We start from the raw sequence: 21,993 nt of genomic DNA on the forward strand, positions 1-21,993 counted from the left end.
AGAGCAATTTAGTTTATTTAATTTTTTCAATATTGTATATATTGCAAAATGAGCACCACAATAAATCTACTTACCATCCATCACCATCCATATGTACTTACATGACATTTATATTATAACTGTGAATTTGTTATTTTTGACCTCCTTCATCCATTTTACCCACCTCCCAACCTCTGCCCCTGGCAACCACCAATCTGTTCTGTTTATCTATGAGCTCAGGGTTTTATTTTTTCTTAGATGGCATATAAAAATGAAAGCATATGATACATGCCTTTCTCTGACTTATTTCATTTAGCATCATTCCCTCAGGGCCCATCCATGTCATTGGAAATGGCCATATTTCCTTCTTTTTTTGTGGCTGTGTGATATTCCATTGTGTGTGTGTGTGTGTGTGTGTGTGTGTGTGTACACATATGTATATATAGTTAGGTGGCAAGCATATATATATATATATATATATATATATATATACACACCACTTATAAAAAACAGTGTAGTTGACACACAATATTAATTTCAGGTGTACAGCTTAGTGATTTGACAAGTTTATGCATTATGCTAGGTACACAAGTATAACTACCATCTGATCCTTTTCAACACTATTATGATATTACTATTTGTATTCCTTATGCTTTGCTTCTTAGTCCTACGACTTACTCATTCTATGACTAGAGGCCTGTATCTCCCCCTCTCTCCTTAACCTATTTTGCCCAAACCCCCTAACCCCCATCCCTCAGGCAACCATCAGTTTGTTTTCTGTATTTATAGTTCTGATTCTGCTTTTTGTTCATTTTTAAAGAATACATTTATGAGTTGTTTTTGTCTTTCTCAGTCTGAACTATTTCACTTAGCATAATAATCTCTATAATAATCTCTATGTCCATACATGTTGTCTGAAATGACACAATCTCATCCTTTTTATGGGTGCGTAATATTCCATTATATATACCACATCTTTATTCCTTCATCTTATAATTGGCACTTTGTTTGTTTCCATGTCTTGGTTATTGTAAATAATGCTGCAATAAACATAAGGATGGTTATATCTTTTTGAGTTAGTGTTTTCATTTTGCCTTAGTAAATACCCAATAGTGGAATTATTGGATCATATGGTTATTTCTGTTTTTGATTTTTGAGGAAACTCCCTACTGTTTTCCACAATGGTTGTACTAGTTTACACTCCCATCAACAGTACACAAGGGTTCCCTTTTTTCCCAATCCTTGCTAACACATGTTTCTTGTGTTTTGAGTTTAGCCATTCTGAGAGATGTAAGGTGATCTCACTGTAGTTTTGGTTTGCATTTCCCTGATGATGAGTGATGTTTTGCATCATTTCATGTATCTGTTAGTCATCTGTATGTCATCTTTGGAAAAATGTCTGTTCAGGTCCTCTGCCCATTTTTAAATCAGATTATTCTTTTGGTGTTGCATTGTATCAGTTTTTTTGTATATTTGGGATATTAACCCCTTATTGGATATATCATTTACAAGTATCTTCTGCCATTCATTCATTGTTTCCTTTGCTGTGCAGAAGCTTTTTAATTTGTTGTGGTCCCAATAGTTTATTTTTGCTCTGTTTTCCCTTGCCCTAGGGGACATAACTAGAAAAATATTGCTATGCCTAATGTCAGAGAAATTATTGCCAGTACTCTTCTGTGATTTTTTGGTTTCAGGTCTCACATTTAGGTCTTAAATACATTTTATTTTGTGTATGGTTTTAGTCCAATTTCATTTTTTTACATGTAGCTGTCCAGTTTTCCCAGCACTGTTTATTGAAAAGACTGTCTTTTCCCCATTGTATATTCTTGACTCTTTTATCATAGATTACTTGATCATAGAAATGTGGATTTATTTCTGGAGTCTCTGTTCTCTTCCATTGATCAATATGTCTGGTTTTGTGCCAGTACCATACTGCTTTGATTACTATAGCTTTGTAGTATATCTTGAAATCTGGAATTGTGGTACTTCCTGCTTTGTTGTTCTTTCTCCCAATTGCTCTGGCTATTTGGAGTCTCCTGTGGTTCCATACAAATTTTGGTATTATTTGTTCTAGTTTTATGAAAAATGCTATTGATATTTGGATAGGAATTGCAATGAATCTGTAGATTGTTATGGGTAATATGGACATTTTGACAATAATCTAACCTATGAGCATGGAATATCTTTCCATTTGTGTCATTTTTCATCAGTGTTTTATAGTTCTCAGAGTACAGATTATTCACCTCTTTGGTTAACTTTATATCTAAGTATTATTTTTGGTTCACTTGTAAATGGTATTGTTTCTTTAATTTCTCTTTCTGTGATTTCATTGTTAGTGTATAGAAATACTACTGATTTCTGGTATTAATTTCATACACTACTGTATTACTGAATTTGTTTTCCATGTAGTTTCTTTTAGGATTTTCTATGTATATGATCATGTTGTCTGCAAATAGTGACAATTTAACTAATTTACCAATATGAATATGTCTTATTTCTTTTTATTGTCTGATTGTTGTGGCTAGGAATTCCAGCACTGTGTTGAATAGTTGTGGCTATTGTGGACAGCCTTATCTTGGTCCTCATCTCAGAAGAAATGCTGTCAGTTTTTCACTATTGAGGATGATGTTATGTGTGGGTTTTTCATATATCGCCTTTATTATATTGAGCTGTGTTCCCTTTAACCCAATTCTATTGAGAGTTCTTATAATGAGTGGATGTTGAATCTTGTCAGATGCTTTCTCTGTATCTGTTAAGATGGTCATATGATTTTTACCCTTCATTTTGTTGATGTGGTGCATGACATTGATTCATTTGCAAATATTAAACCATTCTTGCATCCTGGGAATAAATTCCACCTGATTGTGGTGAGTGATCTTCTTAATGTATTTTTGCATGCAGTTTGATAATATTTTGTTGAGGATTTTTGCATCTATCATCATAAGGGGTATTTGCCTGTAGTTTCTTTTTTTTTTTTTTTTTTTTTTTTTTGTGGTGTATTTGTCTAATTTTGGTATGGGATAAGCCTGGCCTCATAGAATGTATTTGGAAACTTACCTTCCTCTTCCATTTTTGGAATATTTTGAGAAGAATAGATACTAAAACTTACTTAAATGTTTGATAGAACTCACTTGTCAATCCATTTGGTCCTGGATTTTTATTTTTTATTTTTTTTGTTATTTTTTGATTATCAGTTCAATATTGTTACTCATAATTTGTTCAGAATTTCTGTTTCTTCCTAGTTCAGTTTGGAAGATTCATTATTTCTAGGAATTTATCCATTTCTTCTAGATTGTCTGGTTTGTCCATATATAATTTTTCAGAGTATTCTCTATTAATCTCTTACATATCTGTGGTGTTAGTTGTCACTTCTACTTTCTCACCTCTGATTTTATTTGAGTGCTTTCTCTATTTCTTGATGAGTCTGGCTAAGGGTTTGTCAATTTTGTTTATCTTTTCAAAGAACCAGCTCTTGGTTTCATTAAATACTTTTTTAGTCTTTACATCATTTATTTCTGCTCTAATTGTTTAGTATCATGTTGTTTAGTCTCCACATGTTACTGTTTTTTGTTTGTTTGTTGTTTACAATTTTTTTCTTGTGATTTATTTCTAGTTCCATTCCATTGCAGTTGGAAAAGATGCATGGTATGATTTTGGTCTTCTCAAATTCATTGAAACTTGTTTTTTAATGTCCTAATATATGACCAACTTTGGAGAATGTTCCATGTGTATTTTTAAATAATGGGTATTAGGGTTTTGGATAAAATATTCTGTATATACTTGTTATGTCTATTTGGACCAATGTGTCATTCAAAGGCATTGTTTCCTTACTGATTTTTCTGTCTGAAGGATCTATCCATTGATGTAAGTGGAATATTAAATTCCCTGCTATTATTGCATTACTATCAATTTCTCTTTTTATATCTGTTAATGTTTGCTTTATGTATTTAGGTGTTCCAGTGTTGGGTATGTAGATATTTAAAATTTTTATATCCTCTTATAGGATTCATTGCTTTGTCAATATGTAATGTCTTTTGTCTCTTGTTACAGTCTTTAACATTTATATTTCTGATTAAAATATTGCTACCCAGGCTTTCTTTTTCTTTTCTTTTTTTTTCTTTTTTTTTTTTTTGTCACTTCCTTTTGCATGGTGAATGTTTTTCTATTACTTCACTTGCAGTTTTTATATATCTTTAGGTCTGAGATGAATCTCTTATAGGTTGTATATAGATGGATTTTGTTTTTTTAAATCCATTCTGCCACTCTGTGTCTTTATTAGAGCCTTTTGGGCCTTAATATTTAAGTAATTATTGAGAGGTATGTACTTATTTCTATTTTAAAAAATTGTTTTCTAGTTGTTTTTGTTGGTTTTGTTCCTTCTTGCTCTCTTTCTTTATGATAGTTGAGAATCTTTAGTGTTTTGTTGGCTTTCTTTCTCTCTATTTTTTTGAGTATGCTAGGTTTGGGGTTTGGGGTTGCCATGAAGTTCATTTATAACATCCCAAATAAATAGTAGTCTATATAAATTTGATGGTCATTTAAAATTCAAACACATTCTTAAGAGAAAGAAAAAAATAGTTTTTCCTTTTTCACATTCTCTGCTGTTTTGCTCCCTTCTCCATATTTTATGTATATGTTGTTATATTGTACATTTTTTATTCATATTTTTCTTATGTCTAATTATGACCATTTCTTTTCTACTTAAAAAAATCACTTTGACATTTCTTGTAGAGCTAGTTTAGAAACAATAAGCTCCTTAATCTTTCATTTGTCTGGGAGACTTTCTCTTTCCTTCAAGAATAACTGATAATCCGGGACGCCTGGGTGGCTCAGTTGGTTGAGCAGCTGCCTTCGGCCCAGGTCATGATCCCGGCGTCCTGGGATCGAGTCCCACATCAGACTCCTTGCTTGGCAGGGAGCCTGCTTCTCCCTCTGCCTCTGCCTGCCATTCTGTCTGCCTGTGCTCGCTCTCTCTCCCTCTCTCGCTCTGACAAATAAATAAAATCTTAAAAAAAAAAAAAAGAATAACTGATAATCCTGTTGGATAGAGTACTCTTAGTTGTGAGTTTTTTGTCCTTACAGCACTTGGATCAAGATATTATGCCACTCTCTTCTGGCCTGCAAAGTTTCTGCTGAAAAATCAGCTGACTGCCTTATAGGTTGTCCCTTGTAGGTAACCTTCTGTTTCTCTCCTGCTGCTTTTAAGATTCTTTATCTTTAATCTTTGGCATTTTAGTTAGTATGTGCCATGGTGTAAACTTCTTTGGTTCATCTTGTCTGTAACTCTGTGCTTCTTGGACTTTTATATCTATTCCCTTCCCTAGGTTCAGGAAATTCAGTTATTTCTTCAAGTATTTTTTTCTCTTCCTACTTTCTTTCTTCTTCTGGGACACCAATAATGCAAATATTTGCTTGCTTGATGTCCATAAGATCTCTTAATTGATCCTCATTTTTTTTTTAAAAATTATCTTCTTTTTTTGCTCTTTAGCTGTGTACTGTCCATAATCCTGTCTTCCAGATGGCTGATCCGTTTTTCTGCATCCATTAATCTATTCTTGGTTTCCTGCAGTTATTTCATACTTCAATTCTGGTTGATTCTCTTTAATATTTTCTGTCTCTTCATTGAAGGTCTCATCTCACTGTGTTCTTCCACCCTTTTCTCTAGCTACATGAGAGTCTTTATGATTATTACTTTAAATCCTTAATCAGGCATATTGCTTATCTCTGTCTCATTTGTTCTTTTTCTGAGTTTCTTTTCTTGTTCTCTTTTTGGGAGCATATTCTTATCTCCCCATTTTTCATTATTTTCTGTGTTCCTGTGATTAGGCAAAATGGCTACTTCTCCTAAACTCGAAGTACTGGTTTTGTGTATGGTATCCTCTATGTAGAGAGTATGCTGGTTGGCTGGAGCTATGGCTATGTATGCTAACTACCCTTTTAAACAGTGGTGTGTCTCTTTCTCTCTTGCTGTTCTCTTGACATACTATCTTGGGTTGTTGAGGAGTTCAATCAGCCCTCAGTTCTTCTACAAGAGGAATTATGCTATTAATAGGTAGGTTTGGGTGTTTTCTGAGGAAGACATGGGTTCAGAGTCCTGATCTGTCACTATTAAATAGCAAATACACATATATCACAGTTTCTTTATTCATTCATCCATCCACGGACTCATAGATTATTTCTTATCTTGGCTATTTTAAATAATTCTGCAGTGAATGTTGGGTTGTTTATACCTTTTTGCTAGGGTTTTCATTTTCTTCAGATAAATACCCAGAATTGGAATTGCTGGATCATATGTTAGTTAATTTTTTTTTAACTACATTTTTAACTGCAGTAGTGCAGTTGCTGGGTTGTAGGGTAGCTCTGTTTTCAACTTTTTTAGGAACCTGCATACTGTTTTCCAGAGTGGCTGCACCAGCTTGCATTCCCACCAACAGTGTAGGAGGGTTCCCCTTTCTCCACATCCTTGCCAACATCTGTCATTTCCCGACTGGTTAATTTTAGCCATTCTGACTGGTGTGAGGTGGTATCTCATTGTGCTTTTGATTTCTATTTCCCTGATGGTGAGTGATGTGGAGCACTTTTTCATGTGTCTGTTGACCATCTGGACGTCTTCTTTGCAGAAATGTCTGTTCATGTCCTCTGCCCATTTCTGGATTGGATTCTTTGTTCTTTGGGTGTTGAATTTGATAAGTCCTTTAAACATTTTGGATACTCGTCCTTTATCTGATACATCATTTGCAAATATCTTCTCCCATTCTGTTGATTGCCTTTTGCTTTTTTTGGCTATTTCCTTTGCTCTGCAAAAGCTTGTTACTTTAATGAAGTCCCAGTAGTTCATTTTTGCCCTTGCTTCCGTTGCCTTTGGTGATGTTTCTAGGAAGAAGTTGCTGCCACTGAGGTTGAAGAAGTTGCTGCCTGTGTTCTCCTCAAGGATTTTGATGGATTTCTATCTCATATTCAGATCTTTTGTCTATTTTGCATCTAATTTTGTGTGTGGTGTAAGGAAACGGTCCAGTGTCTGCATTTGGTCCAGTTTCTGCATTCTTCTGCATTTGTCTGTCCAATTTTCACAACACAGTTTGTTGAAGAGAATGTTTTTTCCATTGGACATTCTTCCTGCTTTGTCAAAGATAAGTTGATCATAGAGTTGATAGTCCATTTCTGGGCTCTCTATTCTGTTCCATTGATCTATGTATCTGTTTTTGTGCCAGTACAATACTGTCTTAATGATTATAGCTTTGTACTAGAGCTTGAAGTCTAGAATTGTGATGCCACCAACTTTGGCTTTCTTTTTCAGCATTCCTCTAGCTATTCGAGGTCTTTTCTGATTCCATATAAATTTTAGGATTATCTGTTCCATTTCTTTGAAAAAAAATTGATGGTGTTTTGATAAGGATTGCATTAAATGTGTACATTGCTTTAGGTAGCATAGACATTTCCACAATATTTGTTCTTTCAATCCATGAGCATAGAACATTTTTCCATTTCTTTGTGTCTTCCTCGATTTCTTTCATGAGTACTCTATATCTTTCTGAGTACAGCTTTTTTGCCTCTTTGGTTAGTTTTATGCCTAGGTATCTTATGGTTTTGGGTGCAATTATAAATGGGATCAACTCCTTTATTTCTCTTTCTTCTGTCTTATTGGTGGTGTATAGAGATGCAACTGATTTCTGTGCATTGATTTTATATCCTGACACTTAATTGAATTCCTGTATGAGTTATAGCAGTTTTGGAGTGGAGTCTTTTGGGTTTTCCACATAAAGTCTCATATCATCTGCAAAGAGTGAGAGTTTGACTTCTTCTCTGCCTATTTGGATGCCTTTAATTTCTTTTTGTTGTCTGATTGCTGAGGCTAGGACTTCTAGTACTATGTTGAATAACAGTGGTGATGGTGGACATCCCTGCCATGTTCCTGACCTTAGGGGAAACCTCGCAGTTTTTCCCCATTGAGGATGATATTTGCTGTGGGTTTTTCATAGATGGCTTTTATGGTATTGAGGTATGTACTCTCTATTCCTACACTGTGAAGAGCTTTGATCAAGAAAGGATGCTGTACTTTGTCAAATGCTTTTTTGGCATCTATTGAGAGGATCATATGATTCTTGGTCTTTCTTTTATTAACGTATTATATATAATTGATTGAGTTGTGAATTTGAACCAACCTTACAGCCCAGGAATAAATCCCAATTGGTTGTGGTGAATAATCCTTTTAATGTACTGTTGGATGCTATTGGCTAGTAATTTGGTGAGAATTTTTGCATCCCTGTTCATCAGGAATATTGGTCTGTAATCTTCGTTTTGATGCGTCTTTGTCTGGTTTTGGAATCAAGGTAATGCTGGCTTCATAAAATGAGTTTGGAAGTTTTCCTTCCATTTCTATTTTTTGGAACAGTTTCAGGAGAATAGATATTAATTCTTCTTTAAATGTTTGGTAGAATTCCCCTGGGAAGCCGTCTGGCCCTGGGCTCTTGTTTTTTGGGAGATTTTTGATGACTGCTTCAACCTCCTTACTGGTTATGGGTCTGTGCAGGTTTTCTATTTCTTCCTGGTTCAGTTGTGGTAGTTTGTATGTCTCCAGGAATGCATCCATTTCTTCCAGATTGTCAAATTTGCTTGTGTATAATTGCTCATAATATGTTCTTATAATTGTTTGTATTTCTTAGGTGTTGGTTGTGATCTCTCCTCTTTCATTCATGATTTTATTAATTTGGGTCCTTTCTCTTTTCTTTCTTTCTTTTTTTTTTTAATTTATTTGACAGAGAGATCACAAGTAGGCAGAGAGGCAGGCAGAGAGAGAGGGGGAAGCAGGCTCCCTGCTAAGCAGAGAGCCCGATGTGGGGCTCGATCTCAGGACCCCGAGATCATGACCCGAGCCAAAGGCAGTGGCCTAACCCACTGAGCCACCCAGGCGCCCCTCTCTTTTCTTTTTTTGTAAGTCTGTCCAGGAGTTTATCAGTCTTATTAATTCTTCCAAAGAACCAACTCCCAAGTTCTGTTGATTTGTTCTACTGTTCTTTTGGTTTCTATTTCATTTATTTCTGCTCTGATCTTTATTATTTCTCTTCTCCTGCTGGGCTTAGGCTTTCTTTGCTCTTCTTTCTTCAGCTCCTTTAGGTGTAGGGTTAGGTCGTGTACTCGAGACCTTTCTTGTTTCTTGAGAAAGGGTTGTATTGCTATATACTTTCCTCTCAGGACCACCTTTCCTGTGTCCCAAAGATTCTGAGCAATTGTGTTCTCATTTTCATGTTTCCATTAATTTTTTTATTATTTAATTTCTTGGTTGACCCATTCATTCTTCAGTAGGATGCTCTTTAGCCTTGATGTATTTGTTTACATGATCTGGCCATTTTAGTGAGGGGGATGTTAAAGTCCCCTACTCTTATTGTATTATTCTTGATGTGTTTTTTTTTTTTTTAATTTTGTTATTAATTGGTTTATATAATTGGCTGCTCCCATGTTAGGGGCATAGGAAATTAAAATTGTTAGATCTTCTTATTGGACAGCCTCTTTAAGTATGGTATAGTGTCCTTCCTCCTCTGTTATCATAGTCTTTGGCTTAAAATCTAATTCATCTGATATAAGGATTTCCACCCCAGTTTTCTTTTGATGTCCATTAGCATGGTAAATGGTTTTCCACCCCCTCACTTTAAATCTGGAGGTGTCTTTGGTTCAATGAGTCTCTTGCAGACAGCATATCAATGGGTCCTGTTTTTTTTATCCATTCTGATACCCTGTGTCTTTTGATGGGGGCATTTAGCTGATTTACATTCTGGGTAACTATTGAAAGATATGAATTTAGTGCCATTGTATTGCCTGTAAGGTGACTGTTACTGTATATTGTCTCTGTTCCTTTCTGGTCTACTACTTCTAGGCTCTCTCTTTGCTTAGAGGACCCCTTTCAATATTTTCTGTAGGACTGGTTTGGTGTTTGCAAATTCTTTTAGTTTTTGTTTGTCCTTGAAGTTTTTTTATTTCTCCTTCTACTTTCAATGACAGCCTAGCTGGATATAATATTCTTGGCTGCATATTTTTCTTACTTAGTGCTGTGCATATATCATGCCAGTCCTTTCTGGCCTGCCAGGTCTCTGTGGACAATTCTGCTGCTGATCTAATATTTCTAAGGTTGGATGTTGGATGTTGGATGGACCTCTTGCCTGAGCTGTTTTCAGGATTTTCTCTTTGTCTCTGAGACTTGTAACTTTTACTATTAGATGATGGGGTGTTGACCTATTTTGATGATTTTGAGGGGTGTTCTGTGTGCCTTCTGGATTTTGATACTTGTTCCCTTAGCCAAAATAGGGAAATTTTCTGCTTTGATTTGCTCCAATATACCTTCTGTCCCCCTCTCTCTTCTTCTCCTGGGATCCCAATTATTCTAATATTGTTTTGTCTTATAGTATCACTTATCTCTCAAATTCTCCCCTCGTGTTCCAGTAGTTGTTAATCTTTTTCTCCATCGTTTGTCTTCTGTATCACTAATTTTCTCTTCTGCCTCATTTATCCTGACAGTAATAGCCTCCATTTTTTCTTGCATCTCATTAATAGCTTTTTTAATTTCAACTTTGTTAGATTTTAGTTCTTTTATTTCCTCAGAAAGGGATTTTATTTCTCCAGAAAGGGATTTTCTGGTATCTTCCATGCTTTATTCAAACCCAGTTAGCACCTTGATAATCATCATTCTCAATTTACTGATTTCCTAATTGATTAGGTCCCTAGCTGTCAGTACTGCCTCTTGTTCATTTTTTTATGGTGAGTTTTTCCACCTTGTCATTTTATCCAGATAATAATAGATGAATGAGAGAACGAAAGATTAAAAGGGTAGCGACAACCCCAGAAAAAAACTGAGTCAGGAGAGACCTGAAACTGAGGGGAGGAATAAAGGGAGGAGAAAAGAAGAAGAAGAAGAAGAAGAAGAAGAAGAAGAAATATATATAATATATGTGTGTGTGTGTGTGTGTGTGTGTGTATTAGAGTGGTGAATAGAACAGAGCCAGACACTTGATTTTGCATGCATTTTGATCCATTAGAAGAAACTACCTCTCAAAATTTTAGAGAAAGAAAAAGTATATATATATACAAAAACAAGGATAAACACAATGAAGGGTTGGAATATGACTCTAAAGATGAAAATTTAAAAAATATTCTAAAAAAGGAAATGGTAAAAAGTTGGTTGAAAAAAGAAAAAAAAAAAGGAAAGAATGTAAATAGGGTGGAGACTAGAACAAAGCCATGCAGTAGACTTAGGGTATATTTTGATCTATTAGAAGAAATTTTATCCCAAAATTTTAAGGAAAAAATCCTGTATGTGTATAAAAAATAAGGTTAAATATAGTGAAAGGATAAAATATGACTATAACAAGGAAGAATAAAAAAGATTTTTAAAAAGGTATTAAAAAGATAAAATTAGTTAAAGAATGTTAAAATAGGAAAGAGGAAAATTTTTAAAAAATAGAATAAGAAAAAAATTTAAAAAATTAACTTTGAAAGAGTAAAGAATCATGGGGATAAAATCCATGAATTATATTATTCCTTCCCCTAGCTCTGGAGTTCTGCAGTTCTCATTGATCCGTGAACTTGGTCTTGGCTGGATGTTCTTGCTGATCTTCTGGGAGAGGGGATTGTTGCAGTGATTCTCATATGTCTTTGTCTGAGGCACAATTGCACTGCCCTTGCCAGGGACCAGGCTAAGGAATCTGCTTGGGTTTGGTGTCAGGGGCCTTTGTTCCTTGGCCTTTGATCATGGCCTTTGATCATGGTTTATGGTACCCCTGAGCTGAGAGCCTACTCCTTGGCTCTGTCTTTGCAGCTGGCTTGCCTCATATGATACCTGGGAGCTCAGCCACACTCAGGCATCCCTGGTCTTTCTATGACCCCACAGGTCCTGAGAGCACACTGTTTCCACAAGGGCTCCACCCCAGCTTTGCCTCTGGAGTGATGTCCCTCAGTGGAGCAAACTTCTAAAAGTTCCAATTTTGTGCTCCACTGCTCTCTCACTCATCAGGAGCCAGCCCCTCTGCCTGTGGCCTATCTTTCCAAATGTTGCCTTTTGATTCACTTCTCTGCACATGCTACCTTCCAGAAAGTGGTCGATTTTCTCTTCCTAGAATTGCTGCTCTTCTTCTCTTCTATTTCTTGTTGGGTTTGTAGCTGTTCAGAATGTTTTGGTAACTATCTAGCTTAACTCCTGGGACCTGATGATATTTAGGGTTCCTACTCTTCCACTATCTTGCTCCTCTCCTGATGTGATAGTTACATTTTTTCATGTTTTTAGGAACCTCCACATTTCTATAGTGGCTGTACCAATTTACATTCCCACCAGTAATGTACAAGGTTTCCCTTTTCTCCATATCCTCATCAACACTTCTTAGATTTTTTTTTTCTTTTTTGAGAATAGCCATTCTCACAATTGTGAGGTGATAGCTCACTGTGGTTTTGATTTGCTTTTTTTTTTCCTGATGATTAGTGATGTCGAACATACTTTCATGTACCTGTTGGCCCTCTGTATGTCTTTGGAAAAATGTCTATTCAGATCCTCTGTTCATTGTTTAAATAAGATTTTTTTAATTGTTCATTGTTTCTTTCTTTCTTCCCCTGCTATTGAACTGTATGAAATTTTATTTAAGATTTTATTTTATTTTTTGATAAGAGCACACACAAGCAGTGGGGTTGGGGGAGAAGGAGAAGCTGACACCCCACTGAGCAGGGAGGCTGATGCAGGGCTTGATCCCAAGATCCTGATCTGAAGGAGATGCTTAACTGACTGAGCCACCTAGGTTGTATGAGGGTTTTTTTGTTTGTTTGTTTGTTTTTTAAGATTTTATTTATTTATTTGACAGAGAGATCACAAATAGGCAGAGCAGTAGGCAGAGAGAGAGGGGGAAGCAGGCTCCCTGTTGAGCAGAGAGCCAGATGCAGGGCTTTATCTCAGAACCCTGAGATCATGACCTGAGCCGAAGGTAGAGGCTTAACCCACTGAGCTGCCCAGATGCCCCTGTGTGAGTTTTTAATATATCTTACATATTTAGTCCTTATCAGATACATGATTTGCATATGGGTTCTCACATTCACTAGGTTGGCTTTTTATTTTGTGGATGGATTCCTTTGCTGTGAAGAAAGTTTGTAATTTTTTCTTTTGTTGCCTTTGCTTCCAAAAAAGAAGTATCATGACCACTGTCAAGGAGATGACCACTTTTGTTCTCTTCCAGGAGTTTTATGGTTTCAAGCTTTACATTCATGTTTTTAACCCACTTCAGTTATCTTTTGTGTATAGTGTAAGATAGTGGTCTAGTTTTATTCTTTTGCATTTGGCTAATTTTCCCAGTACCATTTCCTTTTCCCATTGTACATTTTTGGCTCATTTTTCATAAGTTAACTGCCTATACATGAATTTCTTTCTGGACTTTATGTTCTATTCTGTCTGTTTTATTCCAATGCCATATGATTTTGATTACTACAGCAATGTAATATAATTTGAAATCAGGGAGTGTGATGCCTCCAGCTTTGTTTTTCTTTCTCAGGATACTTTGGCTATTTGAGATACAATCCATCTAGTTTGTAATTCAGTATTTTCAGAGTTATAAGCTATTTCTATTTACATGGGTAGCTGGCAAATAAATTTAGAAACACCTATCAATTGTCAATGTTAATAGAGACAGAGCATTCACAATTCAAAGGATGCATCACTCTATCAAAATAAACTATGTACTCATTCTATCCTAACCCTTGCTCTGTAAAAAAAAGAATTATCATAACAAAGCCCCATGTTTTCTAATTTTTTGTGTGTGTGACTACACATTTCAAGGACAAGTTATCCAAACAGAGGTGTTGATTTGTATGCATAAAGTACTGCCAGAATCTCAGAGTTTCTTTGACTTTAAGTGACTTCAAGAACTCAAGGTTAACATTTTTGAACATTTGTACAAACTTTAAGTGGTAGGGTAACTTCTGAATTCTGGAGAATAATTTATTAATTAAATTCAACTGATGTGTAGTGTCTTTTTTGAAGAACTGGCCTGAAGCATAGCTTTTAACCATTATAATTATTTTTACTGTAAATTTATTGAAAACTTACTATATGCTAGGCATTGCCCCAAGAACTTTCTGTTGAATATCTCCTTTTATCCTCCTGGTAACACCTGAGGGATAAATACAATTATCCCCACTTTACAGATAAACAGGTACAGAGAAAATACATAGTTTGCCCATGGTTATATTATTGGTAATTGCTGTGAGTCAAACAGTTCATATTAATTTCAACCCGGAACCAAACTTAAAGATCAGAATGGATATAAAACCCCAGATGGAATAGCCCAGCAATTGGAGATGACTCTTTATTAGCTATTTATATCTAGGTCCTAAACTGAAGGACTGGACCCACAAATCCAAAAGTGCTAAAAGATTGCAACGAGCCCATTCTCCATAGCTGTTCATTTTAGGGATATGGAGCCAATTATAAATTATATATATATATTTTTTTTTCTTTTAGGCATACTATTATATCCATTCCCATGCTCACACTACAGTTTAAGGAATAATCTAGAATGGATATACAATGGAGTGGTAGGAAGGTGGTGGTTGTATTAATTTGATGAGTTTTGTCTTCCTTTATCATTCATTAGTCAATTGTACTTATTAATAATTTACCCATATTATACAATACCAGAAGTTTTTGATATTTGGTAGGTAATATGATGTTATCCCAACCTTTATACATTTAAAAATTAAAAAAAAAAAAAAACAGAAAAAATTAAGAGTATAAGAGAAAATGGATATGGATTACTTTAATTATAATTATATAAAAACATTATGGAAATAATTGACATGTGCAAAGCTGCACATTATTTAATGTATACATCTCAACGAGTTTGGAATTATCACAGCATGGAATTTTCACCACCATCAAGTCTATAACATATCCACCACCTCCCACAGTTTCCTCTAAACCCTATTATTATTGTTATTTCTGTGATATGGACACTTAAGATTTACCATCTTAGCAACTTTTAGCTGCACAGTACATAGTTGTTAACTCTAGGCACTATGCTATATAGTAGATCTTTTGAAATTATTTATCCTACATAATTGAAATTTTATTTACTTGTGGCCATCACCTCTCCATTTTCTCCTCTGCCAAGCAACCACCATTCTGCTCTCTCCTTCTATGAGTTGGACTATTTTAGATTCACATGTAAGTGAAGTCATACAGAATTTGTTTTTTTGTCTTAGCTTATTTCACCTAGCATAATGCTCTTCAGATCCATCTATGTTGTTTCAATTCAGGATTTTCTCATTTTTCCATGCTTAATAATGTTCCAATTTATGCATATATTTTATTTTCAATTATCTATCAGACACATAGGTTGTTTCCATATTTTGGCTATTGTGAATAATCCTGTAAGGAACATGGGAGTGCCATGAAATATCTTTGACATTCTGACTTTAATTGTTTGGATAAATCCTCCAGAAGTGGCAGTTCAGTTCTGGATCATAAGATGTAATTTTTTAATGGAATCTTCGTACTGCTTTCCATAATGGCTGAACTAATTTAAGTCATCCCCAACAGTGTAGCAGAATTGTTTTCTCCACATCTTCACCAACACTTATATCTTGTCTTTTGGATAAAAGCCATCCTAACAAGTGTAAGGTGTTATCTCTTTGTGGTTTTGATTTGTATTTGCCTGGTCGTTAGTGATAAATTCCACTATACATTTTAGTGAGATTTTCCTTTATGTGTAATGTACATCTTTATATTATTTGTAATTCACATATTATACTTTATACTTGTATAAATATACACATTACAAACGTACACTTTAGTACTTAGTTTTATGGTCACTTTTATGATCATTACTTAAAATTACGTATATTTTTATACTGTTGTGGTAGCAATGATATTATCTTTTATCCCATCTAAGTAACATAGCTTTATTTATTCAAAAGCAAGGTAGTTTCCCATCAGTTTATAGTTGGTGGATGCTTTGCATTACATTTTAAATGCTGCTCTGAAAATAGGCAATTAGTTATAAACCAGGCCTGCTATTGTCATTTATTGATGAAGAAACACTGATACTGAGTTCCTTCTTTTGTAAATTCGAGATAAGCTGTCCTCCCAAAGACATCTAGATAAGAGGAATCAATGTACATTGTCATTTTGACAGGCTATACTCTCCTGTTAGTTTACACATACGCTCAAGGAGAGAAAACTATCAGATACTTTTGCGGATAGTGATGACCCAGAGAGAGAGTCTGGGTTTGGTATCTGAGGACAGCCTGTCAAGGCTGAGTGGAAACACAATCACTTGTTCTAATGCATGCCATTGCCCTACAGGGGGGAGCCATGATGACAGTTGATCCCTCCCTGCAGTTTGAAGTGCTTGCTAATGACCTGACTGCAATTCTCATTCCTCTCAACAAGGATCCTAAATGCTTCCTCAGGCCAGCAAGGTACTGTGAGCTATTTTCATTATATGTGTTTTTAGACCATTTCTCCTGTTTTGAAATCACTCTTTTCTGTTGGGGTAGAAACACCAAGGACAATTTATTGCTCCCAGATGATATGGAGAAAGGACTGGTTCATCTTAGAAGTTGAGTGAAAAGTGATAATTTTTACTATAGACAATTTAAAACTTAGACATCTTGGTGGGGTGGGGAGGATGGTATTAACATAAATACTACTTAATTAACTATAGAGGTATATCCACTATGAATTTCAGCTTTCACAAGGACCCATGAAGCACAAATCATGGCCTCAGTCTCATGAAATAGCTGTTATTCACAAATCTTTCTTTTTAGGAAGTCAACTTTTCCCCTTCTTATGCTAGAAAAATTTCTAATATTTTTATTACTACATTAAACAAATACAGATATACTTTTACAGACTCAATCATCAGAATCAATGTGTTAGAACCAAGGGTACTAATTATTTTATTCTGAAGTTTGAATTTTTTTATTCTTAAAGAAAAGATAATTTTAATAATTATCAGTTAAAACCAGTAAAACAAGTATAAATACTAACCAAACGTTATTATAAGGGAATTTTAGGTGAATCACAGACTATTTTTACTTACGTGAAATAAAGAGCTAGATGGAAAGGAACTTTAGAATAATTAAAGAATAACAAAAAGTGACATAATTACTTGAAACTTTTCCCAGGAAAACAGAAATATTGGTATGTTTAACTTGCAAAGTAACCTAGATTTTCCGCTTTTCAGTGTACATGAGAAAATGTAGTAGATTGATTTTAAGCCTACATGAGAGAATGTGATAGGATGAAGTAGTAAGTGAAAGTGTCTTGCCAGGTTCCGCAACTTAGTGCTAAATAAATGTTGAAATATGAATGGTGGTCTCTGACTTCTATTTTGCTAAAGATAAAAATTTATGATGCGTGTACTGCCTGATTTTTCTCTTAATACTATTCTTACAGTGTTATAGGACAAAAATGACAAGAATATTGAAAACCCAAAATTATTTTCATTGCTGTTGTGGTTTTATAAGGTAATAGGGATCGTTGTATCACTGATAGAACTAATGGTATCCATGACAATTGTGAGTACTGACTCCATAGATTGATCTTGTCACAATCAATTTTGCATCCTATGGCCTGTTGGGCTAAGTTAGTATAGACATGGCCCATGGAGTGTAAAGTGTTTGATAATCTGATGTAAGGCTAAAGAAACCCATGCCAAAAAGATCTATAATATAAACGTGCTAAAGTTACTTTTATTCTTCTACATTATTCCCCTTCTCAGTTGTGTTAATTTGTCCAAGGACAAAATAAGATATAAAGAAATAGTGAAGAATTAGTTTTCATAGTCTTTGGGGAAATTATTACTGAAAGTGATTATTACTTCAACCAACAAATCCCACTGGATGGGTTCTAATAAAGATGTGCTTTGTACAGAGATTGAACTTACCAAAAAATTTAAAAAAAAAATCATCCTGTCAAGGAATAACTTGATCTTTTTCCTTTAGATTATTAATATAAATTGATTTATGGTTTCCTGAACCTGAATTTTACTTGGTTTTAATTCATTTTTGATAGCATAAAGAAAGAAAACGACTCTTGCTAAATTATTCTTCCTGTTATTTAATAAGAGTGAGCACTGCACCACGTTAAGGCTCCTGAAAATCCATTAGTCTATTGTGAAATATATAATTATAGACTATTATGAAAATAAGAAATTTTTATTACACATATGCATTTGACAGCCTGCAATTAGTTTAGACTCTCTAATTAACATATGTTTTACTTAATGGTGAGTGATTAGGGATTATCATTTAATTATGGATAATTTCAAATACTCATCTATTTTTTTGTGAATCTTAGAAATAAAAATAATCATTTGTTAAGAGCAAGGAGAGTGTGCTTTCATGCTTTGTTTTTGTCCAGTACCGAGAATTATTATGAAATAAGTAGTAATAAAATAGCTTTCCTCTGAGTAAATCGCTGAATATTTCTTGCCATATATATCCTATCGCATTTATGAATGCTGCTGTTCTTTTATGAGTTATTCATGAATAACTTTGCACATAAAGAAGAATCAATAGTACAGAGAACTATAGAAGTGGTTGTGATTTGCATTAATTGAATACCGTTTTTTTCCCAAGTAGTTGTTCTAAACACTTAGATTCATCAATCTACCCTTATTAGAAGAATGTATATTCAGGTTACAGACAAATTATACTTTCTCATGTCATAGTATCTGACCATCTTTGAATTGTTCTTTTGTTTTTGTATAATATTTGATGAGCTCACAAAAGTTTTTCTACTTGGTGGTTTTGCTATATCTCATAAATAAATTTCTATGTTTAGAAAAACATATAAATAGGAAAAACATGAAGCATAATAATCCATTTCTTCCTCTTTATACCAAATGAAACTGCCATCAAATTACAATGCTTTTGAAATGTTCTTATTTGTTTTCTCTTTCTATAAATCTGGAATTAATGGGATTAATTAATACTTCTAAAATCAGAATATCTTTATTGAGGTTTATAAGCAAGGGAAGGATATTTAGTAATTTCTTGTAATATCCGTCTCAGTATTTATGGTTTAATTTGCATTTTTGACAGAATACATTGCTTTAAAAAAAATACACATATTAAAAATATAAGTAGAGAGACTCTAATTAAGTTAGAATGTGTAGATGTTTACTGAAAGTAACTAATGCCCTAAAGCAGATTTTCAAAAAGTGGGGAGAGGGAGTGAGAATGATCTTCTGTGGTTGTATTTAAAACATAAGTAGCCTAGATAACCTAGATTTTTTTTTTAACAGTCCACACAGTTTATTCCACAATGTAATAGGAGAGAACTTCGATTGCAATAGACATAAGGCAGATACAGGGTAGATCTCTGGGGTACATTCTTTATACAGATGAACAAATAACTTCAGGTTTCACAACATATGGCAGGCATGATGTGTTGCATACCAACAACCATTCATTCCTCCCTTCTTCCTTCCTAAAAGAGCCATGATTTTATTAGGGTAAACGATGTGCCTACCCACCCAGGCACTGAAAACCCCATTCCCCTTTGCCAGGTTTCCCAGGCTTGTGAACCGGCACCTTACGAAATAAAAGAAGAAATCTGTGAGGGACTTTTGAGAAAGACTTTTTTCCCAAATAAAAGACACAGACTTGAAATGCAAAAGCTTTTGCTTCCTACTTTCAGTCTTTGATAGGGAATGAAATATCTGGAATAACAACAGCCACACCATACTCGCTGAGGAAACAACTATGAGGACAAAAAGCTACCATGATAAAAATCTCAGTGGGAAAGAACAGAGAGAGCCTGGGACCTTAGACTATATTGCTTCTCTGTTTTGAAACAAACCTCAATGAGAATGCCAGATGAATGGCATGTACTGAGTAACTTATTGTGGCAGGTAGAGTAATGGTCCCAGAGATGTTCATACTCTAATCCCTTGGACTTGTGAATATGCTACTCTTTAGGCAGAAGGGACTTTGTCAGTGTGATTAAGTTAAGATACCTTGAGATAAGGAGATTGTCCTGGATTTTCATGGTGGGCCCAGTGAAATCACAAGAGTCTTTATAAGTGGAAGAGGGAGGCAGAAGAGTCAGAGAGAGTTGTGACTAAAGAAAAATAGTCAAGGGATACATGTGGTTGCCTTTGAAGATATGTAGGAGCAAGGGAATGTTCCTAGGTACTAGAAGGTGTAAGAAAACAGATTTAGCCCAGAATCTCCAAAAAGGAACATACCTCTGTCAACACCTTGATTTTAGCCCTGTAAAACCCATGTTAGAATTTTGACCTACTCTCATGTTTTTCTACTTGGTAAGATAGAACCATAAGATGTTGGTGTTTTAAGTTACCAATGTTGTGGCAATTTATTATAACAGCAGTATACTGCTAGTATATAGCAATATAGAAAACTAACAAACATTAACTACAACTCCAATATTATGACAACTACTAGCAATAATAAAACAGCTAATATTTATTGACCTCTTAACATGCTCCTGCAGCAGAAGAATTTTGCAAAACTCTAATTTAAATCTCACAACAGATTTTTTAGCTCCATTTGAGAGATGTAAAAATTGAGGCTTCAATTAAAAGGTAAGTAAACAGGTTCTGCCTAAGCATCCAGGAAGTCTGACTTCAGCAAATTCTCTCGAGATGACTTTCTATGTGCTTCTTGTTGGGTTAACTATGGGTTAAACAGAGTCTCCTTTTGGTTCAGTTCCGGTTATTGGAAAGCTTTCTAAAAGATTTTCTAAGTTTAATATTTATCTAAACAGCAAAATATAAATTATTCTTTTAGAATTATCTTATAGCACCTCAAGATTATAATTCAAACCACTAATTCTTAATGAGTATAAATGCAGAGGGACAAATGACAAATATCAGGCCTGGGTCAATTTTAAGCAGCTCCTAGGATATAGAGTTGAATCTGAAGCCTCAAACAAATCACCATTTTCTTGTCCCAGATTAATAAAATATATTCCTTAATCAAGTTTTATATTATTTAGATTTCTATCATCCAGGACTCCCAAATATTTTGATTGAGGTAAAGATGTTTTCATTGTATGCCTAACTCCATCCACCTGCTTTTATCCTCTTACTAAAAAAAATATAATCTGTAATGTTATTTATTTATCTGAGAATAAAGCCATATTACATTTAAGGTATAGAAGGTATAATGTATTTCTAGTAAACTTGTCTGCACAGTAATTTTTCCTTAATTTCCCCAATGTTTTTCTTAAAATCTTTGCATCTTTAATCCTACCAGAGTTTGCTATTTTTTTACCTACTTATTGGCCTTCTGAATCTGATGAATCAAATCCACAAACTTTTCCTGAATAGGTCTTTTTTTCTTGATTTACATTGTGTATAATTGTGGGCTGAAATTATTTTTCCTAGATACATTTCTCATTTTCTTGACACCTTTTAATATGTTAATAGCCTTCAACTCCTATTTTTCATTTAGATAATATCTGATGATGACAGCCATTGCAGTATAAATTGTATACTAGGTAGTAAGGAATGCATTTTGACAACTGCTTCTCCACACATTAGGGCTTGTCCATCTTGGCTGAAATCTTTGTCTACCTACCTTAAGTAGGTGGGTACAGAAGATTCCAGCTTCCTAACATTCATTGGAAAGACAATAAAGCAACCAATTTCAGACATTATTCTTAGAGGCTACATAATAATGCTAATGAAAATAATCATGATTATTTTGTGGGGAGCCACAGGACCCACCATTTATCATCAGGCATATCTCCAAGGCTGAAAGATACAGAGACGTATTTAGAACTTCTAAGGAATTCCTCAGTCGGTACCCTGTAACCACTACAGGTTTATAAGAGAATTACAAAGGACAAGACCAGGCCAAAAAAGATACCAAAGGGAACAAAACACTTAGAAATATTGGGGATTTGAACCCAAATTTCTCTGTGGAATTCTCGCCTCAGTGAGTTGATTAATTACTGGTTTGTAAATTATGGTCTCCGGATCAGCAATGTTACCATCACCTGGGAACTTATAGCATTCT

This window comes from Enhydra lutris, unplaced genomic scaffold (assembly GCF_002288905.1).
Source record: "Enhydra lutris kenyoni isolate GAN:26980312 unplaced genomic scaffold, ASM228890v2 scaffoldscaffold16, whole genome shotgun sequence".
Lineage (NCBI taxonomy): Eukaryota > Metazoa > Chordata > Mammalia > Carnivora > Mustelidae > Enhydra > Enhydra lutris.